At 34.4% G+C, this 9764-nt stretch overlaps 1 long non-coding RNA gene across 1 annotated transcript; it reads right to left on the bottom strand.

Annotated features, from left to right (window-relative positions):
• Window positions 1-1274: 1274 nt before the first annotated feature.
• LOC110715528 lies at window positions 1275-5278 on the bottom strand. The gene is made up of 3 exons (XR_002510315.1): window positions 4827-5278; window positions 3438-3535; window positions 1275-1724 (listed from the first exon to the last, which is right to left on the bottom strand). It is a non-coding gene; the product is annotated as an uncharacterized LOC110715528 (long non-coding RNA).
• Between the last annotated feature and the right edge of the window lie 4486 nt (window positions 5279-9764).

The raw sequence follows: 9764 nt of genomic DNA, 5'->3' as shown, positions 1-9764 counted from the left end.
GCATTTATTTCTCACAATTCTAAGGCTCAAAATCACTCTAAAATCGTATGTACAAAATTACAAGCTATCAACGGCTGGCCACCCCAAGCCTCGATATCGGTTAGCCACCCCCATCTGACCCCTGTAGACGAATGGCCATCCAACCCAACCCTTGACACCTCCCCCATCCTTCCCCTATGTCATTCCCCCAAACCACCCCATTTGCCTTTCTCTAACCTGTATAAAACAACCCTCTCTTCCCAAACCCATAAAACCACCCCTCCCCTCCCCCCTAAGGTTTTGGGGTGGGAGAAAGTGATTTTCGAGGGTTGAGGAAGGGAGGAGGGTTGTTTTTTTGGGGTGAGGAAGGGAAGGGAAGAAAAAGGAGGTAGTTTCTAGCATAGGGGAAAGCTAAGGTGGTCGATTATTTTGGGGAGGGAATGTGGAATATATTTTCTGATGAGGCTAGGGCTAGGGTGGTCTGGTAGGGGAATGGGTGAGGATGGGTTTTTTCTGATTTTTTAAAATATATTTTTATTAAATATTTTTTACCAATCACAGCTTAACGCATGTCAAGTTACCTATTATATTAGGTTGTTCGACTTTTGTTGATCGATGTGGGAATGTTAAAAGGAAAATGCACTTTAAAGTTGGGATTAACTTAGAATAATCCAAATTGCACTAGTACAAAACTAACCTTAAGTAACACCCAAAAACTGTTACATAAAGTGGTAAAAGTGTTATTGTAGACAATAAGTAACACTTTATTGGGTGATACTTCCGCCCATGTTACCTAAGGTCTTATGTAACACTTTGGGTAACATATGGTAACACTATCAAAAGTGTTACTCTAAACTCTCTTATGTAACACTTTTTATATTATTGGTATCGTTTTTAAAGTGTTACTATTTATTTCATAGGTAACACTTACTTATCTTTAGTAACATTTTTCAATCATGTAGTAACACTTTATCCGACATTACGTATCACTTTTCCGAACTAATGTAACACCTTGTTGATTATTAGGTAACATTTTTCATTTATCTTTTGACATATGGTAGTACTTTATTCAACCTTATGTATCACTTTTGTAAATTAATGTAACATTTTATTAATTAATAGGTAAAATTAATAATAATAATAATAATAATAATAATAATAATTTATTATAATTTATTATTATTATTATTATTATTATTATTATTATTATTATTATTATTATTATTATTATTATTATTATTATTATTATTATTATACGAACAACAACATAACCATAAATGAGAAATTAACAAATATGATAGACAATAATTTGAATTTATATAATTTCATAATTCTTACAAAAAAAAAACATCCATAAACACCAATTTTTATGTTTGGCAAAACAATATAATAATCAAAACAAAAAGAAAGTTAGTTTCGGACTCTAGATTAGAAAAAGTAAGGAAATTAATAAAAAGCTCCAAATTCAAAAATAGTCAACGCGGTAGCAGTGTGATAGCATGCAACAACTAGCTAGCAGAACGGCCGCAACAGTAACAACAGCTACAGATCAGACCTCAATATCAGCAGACAGCCGTATGTAGCAGCAAACAATAATAGCAGATAGAAGTGGTAGCAAACAGCAGAGCTGTGGCAGCAAACAACAGTTGCAGATAGTAGCGGCAGCAAACAACAATAGCAGATAGTAGCGGCAGCAAAAAACAGAGCAGTGGCAGCAAATACTAGTAGCAGCAGTCAGCAACAGACTACAGGAGCAGCAAAAAACGACAGTTAGTAGCAACAAAACAACATTAATAGTCTGTGAGTAGAACACTTCAAACTAGCAAAGGAGATTAATATCTAAACGAGGGCATCAGTAAAAAAATCCCCCGCCCTCTAGGAGAAACTGGGAGACTTGACCATCATTTGCAGCTTAAAACATTACAACCATAATGGATAACAAGCTACAAATTAAACAAGCAGTAAATTTCCTTTGCTGCTAAGTTGCTCGGAAAGCAACTTTGAATTTAAATTATGAAATCTTCGAAATTCTGGCAAAAAAAAATACTCTGAGTAACATGATTAAGGTTATTCTTAAAATTCTAGCTCATAATTAACTTATCATATTTGTACAAGACGGCTTAAAGGCTAAGCTTTAAAAACCTTTGACACCACTCACCACTGCCAGAATGCCTATATCAAATTAATAGAACTAAAATGAGACAATGAATTTTCTTTGCACTATTTTACATGTACAGGAAAATTGCCACAACCAAATAGTCCAAAATCGATCTATATCATTTTCAGAAAATTATACGGAAAAATATACTTAATGTCTTTATAAATTCATAAATTTATAACAACTGAAACCTATCCCAACCATTCACTGTTTTAGCTATGTAAAAAGTCTTACACCTTATTTTCGGACCCTATAGCTACATCTGACTATAATTCTAGACAAAAGGAGGACTTGCAGTACATAACATTATAATTATTGTAATCACCCTAAACACCCCTAAACACATGTTGTATGAGCAGGGGTTTTAGGACATAAATGCTAACATGATGTAACATGCATAATCATCCTAAGATACAAGCTATCAAACAAAGGTGGAACAAAAGCCAAAAAAAGGAAGGAAAAAAAGAGAGAGAGAGAGAGAGAGATCGAGACAAGAACAAAGAAAGAGCACCTGACTGCAGATTCGAGTCAAATTTGAAGGTTAGAAGCAAGGTTTAGATACTAAACAATCTTTAACAAGATGACCAATTTTATTACACTTCCAACTATAGAAAATAATTGAGAATCAAGACATAATATGTCAGAAGCAGAACAGATGAGGATGTACAAGATCATACGTTTCATAATCTAGAGGGAGCATCATTTATCATAGCATCACAATATATGACAGAAAAAATCAAAGGCAAAAAACTCTTGATTATTTATATCTCACTGTCAACTTCTTAACTGTGAATAATTTCTATGAACTGATTGATACTTGGGGTTTGCTACATTTTTCATTTTAACAGCATTACTATATATTATTTTGCAAAGGAGAACAAAGAGACATGTACATTTACTCTAACATATCCTGAGGACTAAACTAATGAATTCACAAATGTTAGTTATCACTGTTTCGAAATTGCAGGATTGACAAGATTATTTGTTAAAAAATGATTGAAGATGACTTACACATTAATTTAAGAATAAACAGTTGGGACACATTTGAATATAGCTAATAGAAACTAGAAACTACCAACAAATTCCCAATAAAAGCAATCAAAACAAGTAATGCCCCTTTAATAGCATTCAAATTCGACTTCCTAGAATATATTAAAACCGGAGTTGAGCACTATAACACAACTCTCTTAAAGTTAAGAGACCAGAATGCTTCAGGGGTGGAAAACACAAGAAAGTAAGTGCTTATAACGATAAATTAAATTGTAAATCAATGAGGGAGCGAGAAGAGAAGCAAACTCACAAGCATAGCAACCAATTTTACATCTTGACTCCACACAGCTAGTATAATTCTCATCTTCTCTCCAGATTAAGTTTGAATCTCTTTTATAATTCCCTTATCTCATTATATGTTTATCAAACAAAACAAAGGACATAAAACCATGTCAGAAAAAATTAAAAGCATATAATAAGATCACAGTCATATTAAAAGTGATAAAATAAAGTCATAATTTGATTATTCTATAAAATTTTGGCTAATTCTACAACTAGCAGTAGCTTCAAACAAAATTATTAGTCATAATTTTACATAATTGGCAATAAAAAATTATAAAAATAAACTATCCAAACAAAACCAAAAAAATTGCAGACATATGCATACAAATTCCAAAATATGCAAAATTAAACTCATACATTCCTCTTAGAAATCCTAGATTAAGAAGAACTTTAGTAATTATGACTGCAAATCAATAATCCACCTGTGAAGAACCTTGAGTAAACTGACAAATAAATTACCCTAGATTGTGAAATCGATACACAATGATTTGGCCTGGATTATGGAATAAACAAAGTAAAATAAAATTATATACTACTCCATATATAACCATATTACTAAGTAAAACAAAGAATTCAACTAGAACAAAGACCAAGGTACTGAAAGAAGCAACAATATACTTCGTTTATACTTTCTGTCAAAAAAAAAAAAAAAAAAAAAAAAAAAAAACAATATAGATACTTAGATGACATATTATTGAAGCAAACCCATGAGATAATTAATTCAACAATATATGTAGTTGAAATGTCTTTTTACACCTAGTTTAGAGTCACATGATGATCAAGTTTAAACTTAATGTTCATTTATAAGTAACGTTTAGTGCTCAAACCAACAATACAGCTGATAAATTGCAAACCTTTATACACACAATCAACTCCTTTCTCCTCAATTCAGTCAATAAATTAGCTTCTCACACATTCAAAACTCTAAGCATGGAAGTTTATGAACAAATCATCACACCCTGATCCAAATATCTAATACCCAGATAAACGTGATATCAAACCAAAGCTCAACACAAAAATAAAATTGGGTACCTCAAAAATAAACAAACCCCTCTTAATTAACTCGAAATTGGATCAGATCAAGAAATTGGGTCATCAAATTAATGAGTGGGGCATTGACGATACACCCACATAATGAAATCTTGGAATTTTGACAAGAAAATTGGAAGTATATTATTGATAAATTAAAGGGTGGGTCAATAATCAATCAATTTTAAGAGAGTATTTCAACAAAAAATAAAATCGCTCAATGGAGGAACCCCAAATTGATTATACAAACAAGTAAATTAAAAAAACCATAGATTGTGAAATTGATATTCGATGATTAAATTAATGAGAAGAAAGAAAAAAATCTTACCTCAGATGTCGTTTCAATGAAGGAAAGAACGCCTAGAAGCCGTAAAAACTATTATACTCGTATAAGCTGGTAATTTCTAGCAAAAATGCGAAGAGTCTCTCCTTCACCCATTAATAAGCACACTATTGATGTACCTTTAAAAATACCTAGGTATTTCGCCTCTGAGAAGAAAGAAGGAGAGGTAAGATAAGGAGATGAAATCGCAGTTATGGTTACCATTAAAATTGAAATTAGACTACTGAGAGCGAAAGAGGTAAGACGAGGAATGTGGTTATGGATGTGAGTGAATAAGATAGAAAACAAGAGTCATAAGAAAGGGAAAAGATGTAATTCGAGTTTTTCAAGGGTTGATATCAAAGTGTTACAAAAAATCTGAATAAAGTGATACTTAATATCAAAGTGTTACAATCACATGTTACATAATGTCAAAATGTTTCAAAAGTGTTACTTATGAACTAGTTAAGCTTCCAACCTTCAAATTGATACCACGTGGTGTTACCTTAGGTCATTTTTGTAGTAGTGTTGGAATTATTTTTAGTAAAACACCCGAAGTTGGGATTATTATACTATGTACTATTTTTTTTTTTGAAAGATATATACTTTGTATTATATTCTAATAAGTTAGCAGGATTATTTCACCCTAGAATTTTTTTTTTTCAGGAAATTATTTCACCCTAGAATTCTTATATTAAGTATATGTATATATACTTTGTACTTTTTTTTTTGAAGGATACATACTTTGTACTATATTCTACTAAGTTAGCCGGATTTTGTCCTCGAATTATCCTAGCTTATTTGTGGAAATTAGCGTATTAACACATGCTAATTATCTGATGTATTTCCTCTGTAATCTTATGTGTATAATTGTCCTGTATAGCTGTTTGTCCTTTCTGCATAGCTGTAAATTTCTTTTTGTTTTTTTCCTTAGCTGTTGTTTTTTTTGTTTTGGTTAGGTGTATAGGGTTTTGGGGTGTACCCTGATATATATACTGGCAGACTAGGTTGTAAAGGCTGAGAGCCGCAGTACACAGAAATCAATACAGAGAATTTGACTCATCATTTGTGAGAGGTTCTTAAGAACTAAAAATAAAGATCAAATCTTTACATGGTATCAGAGCAGCAAGGTTGAAATCTTGAATCTTTTTTTTACCTTACTGCATCTAATCAACTTGAAATCAGAAGAATTCTTGATCCTTGATAAAATGGCAGGACAAGATAAGGAAATGAGGAATGAAAATGGATATGTAGATCCATTGTTCTTTGCGAACTCTGATAATGCTAATGTTCCTCTTGGAAACATTACATTCAACGGAGAAAACTTTCTGAACTGGAGCAAAAGCATCAAGCTTTCACTGGGGTCTAAGAACAAGCTTGGATTCCTTGAAGGGAAGGTCACTAAGCCTAAACCTGATGATCCAAAGTATGCTCTTTGGATGAGAAATGACTACATGCTCAGAGGATGGTTGTGCAGGTCTATGGATGAGAAGATTGCGAATAGTCTCACATACATATATTCTGTTGAGAAGTTGTGGGAAGAACTTAAGGAGAGATATGGAGAGACGAATGCACCTCTTCTTTACTCTCTGAAGAAACAGGTTAAGAACCTTGAACAAGAAAGTATGCCAGTTTCTGAGTATTACTTCAAGATAAAACAGATTTGGGATGAAATACAAGACGTAGAAGGGTTGCCTGAATGCACCTGTGGTGCTATGAAGAAGTGCACTTGCGAGCTGCTCAAGAAATTCTTGGAGATACAGGAAAGAAACAAGGTGATTGATTTTGTAATGGGTTTAAGCAAGAAAAATGAGAACATTGCTGGGAATATAATGGCGATGGAGCCACTTCCAAGTTTGAACACGGCATTCCATTTAATTCAGCATGCTGAAAAACAGAGGCAGATACTGGAAGAACAGAACACAACAGAAGCAAGTGCTTTTGCAGTGAACAAGATTAATCAAGGAAGAGGAAATGGAAGTTTCCAAAGAAGGGAGACGAAAGAAATAAAGATGAAGAAATGGTGTGATCACTGCAACATGAAGGGACACACTATTGATGATTGTTTCAAGATTCATGGGTACCCGGACTGGTTCAAGAATAACCCAAAAGGAAGAGGAGGAATGAAATATGCTGCTAATGCTGAGAAAGAGGAGAATGAATACCTGGAGGAAGAACCACTTGATTATGGAAGCAAGGGTGGCAATACAGAAGGGAAAATAGACAGCAAGCTTGTGTCTGCAGTAGTACAAGAAGTAATGAAGGCATTCAACACTCAACAAGCATCTGGAGCAGGCAGTAGCAAAATGGCCAATTTTGCAGGTATAATCTTAGTCTCGAATGCTATAACTTGCATTAGAAAATATGATAAGAATACTTGGATTGTGGACTCCGGTGCCTCTGATCATATGTGTGGTAATGAGAAAGTCTTTAGTAATTTTAAACTGCTAAAGAAACCAGTTAAAGTAGGGTTTCCAGATGGAACTATCAAATTAGTTGAGAAGATAGGAGAAGTTAAGTTGTCGAACAAACTGATTCTTCATGACGTTCTGTACATTAAAGAATTTAAACATAACTTAGTATCAGTGAGTAAGCTGATTGAAACCAGCAAACTCAATGTGATGTTTGATACAGAAAGTTGTACCTTACAGGACCCTTACTGTAAGGAGAATGTTGCAAGTGGAGTGAAGGAGAATGGTCTTTACAGGCTGGAAGTGAAGTGTGATGAAGGAAATGAAGCTACGAGAGGAGTAGAGAAGAAGATGAGCAATAATGTAACCTTTTGTAATGAAGGAACAAAGTTGAATGTTCTCCATGCTAGACTAGGGCATAGTTCTCTTTCTAAAATGAAACATATCGAGTTTTGCAATTGTAATTCCTTTAAAAATTTCTTTTGTGATGCGTGTTGCATAGGAAAACATCATAAACTTCCCTTTAAATTAAGTAATTCAATTGCAAATGGAGTTTTTGATCTTACACATGTAGATCTTTGGGGGCCGTATAGGGTTCCTGCTGTGACAGGGGAAAGATACTTTCTCACTATAGTGGATGACTATAGTAGAGGGAGTTGGACACATTTATTATCTTGCAAAGAACAGGTGAAAGACATCTTGAGTACTTTCTTCAATTACATTGAAAATCACTTCAATGTAAAGGTGAAGATTGTGAGAAGCGATAATGGAACAGAGGTGTTTCAAAGTGAATGCAGGAAGATATTTCATGAGAAAGGGATAAAACATCAAAGAAGTATTGTAGGGGTGCCTCAACAAAATGGCTGAGTTGAGAGAAAGCACAGGCACTTGATCAAGACAGCTAGAACGATGAGAATCTATGCAGGATTACCAAGGTACTTATGGGGAGAGTGTGTATTGGCAGCTACACACATCATTAATCTACTGCCAAGTGCAGTAGTTGGGTGGAAAACACCTTATGAGAGACTGTTAAAGAAGAAACCAGAATATGATCATCTAAGGATCATAGGATGCCTATATTATGCCTCGAATCCTGATAGGAAATTGGATAAGTTTGGAAACAAGGGAATAAGGTGTGTATTGGTTGGATATGCAAGTGATCAAAAGGGGTACAAAGTATTTGATCTAGAAAAATGGAAGGTGTTTGTGAGTAGGGATGTGGTGTTCAAGGAGGATATATTTCCTTTCCTTATCTCAGAACACAATAAAGAAGGAAGGAAAAAGATTCTAGGAGAATTTTCAAGTGAGAAAGAAGTGATGACAAATGAAGAGGCAGAAGAGGACTTGGTTCAAGAGACAAGAGCTGACCCAGGTTAGATAGAAGAGGAAGAGAGAATTGAAAATGAAGAGAATGTTACAGGATTAGAGAATTATCAAAATGAAGATGCATCGATAATTCCTCATGAAATAGAGGAAGGGGAAGTTGGAAGAGTTGAAGAGATACAAAGAAATAATGTAGAAGAACAGAATAAGAGAAGTACCAGGGAATTTGTAGTTCCCAGAAAATTCAAGGACTATGTGTACAGCTTACCAGGAAAGCACAGCAGCATCAACATGAGTGAGACAGAAAGTTTTGTGGCAAAGGATCTTAGTTATCTGAGCTCTTATTCTAAGGAGTACATAGGATCCTTGAACAATGTATTTAAGGTGAAAGAACCGCATAATTACTATGAAGCGAGCAAAGAAGCTGGATGGGTAAACGCCATGAATGAAGAATTAGAAGCATTGGAGAAGAATGGAACATGGGAGTTGACAGAGTTACCGGAAGGAAAGAAAGCTTTAGATTGCAAGTGGGTATATAAAACAAAATTCAAAAAGGATGGAACTATTGAGGGATTGAAGGCTAGAGTTGTAGAAAGAGGAGACAAACAAATTAAAGGGAAGGATTATATGGACACTTTTTCCCATGTGGCAAAGTTTACTACTGTGAGAAGCTTAATTGCATTGGCATCTGCAAAGCGATGGAAATTGCATCAACTTGACATTAATAATGCGTTCCTACATGGGTTTCTTGAGGAAGAGATATACATGGAGGTACCACAAGGGTATGGGAGAGCAGAAGAAGGGAAAGTATGCAAGTTGAGAAGGAGTTTATATGGGTTAAAACAGGAATCGAGACAATGGAATCAAGAATTGACAAGATTTCTTAAGGAATTTGGTTTGGAACAGCCAAAGAGAGATCACTCATTATTCACCAGAGTGAAAGATGGGAAGACGACAATGGTACTAGTGTATGTTGATGATTTATTAGTGACTGGAGATGAAGAAGAGTATATTGAAGAATTGAAGAGAAACCTTGATAAAGCTTTCACTATCAAGGACCTAGGGGAAATGAGATACTTTTTTGGGTTAGAAGTATCAAGGAATGAGGAAGGAATAATCCTCAACCAGAGAAAATATATCCACGATCTGGTGGAAGATTCAGGACAGAAGGGAAGCAAATACAACAAGTTCCCTATGCAAAAGGGGCTGA

Source organism: Chenopodium quinoa, unplaced genomic scaffold, assembly GCF_001683475.1.
Source record: "Chenopodium quinoa cultivar QQ74 unplaced genomic scaffold, ASM168347v1, whole genome shotgun sequence".
NCBI lineage: Eukaryota > Viridiplantae > Streptophyta > Magnoliopsida > Caryophyllales > Amaranthaceae > Chenopodium > Chenopodium quinoa.
Note: the sequence above shows the minus strand (reverse complement) of the source record. Positions and strands in the feature narration are given on the sequence as shown.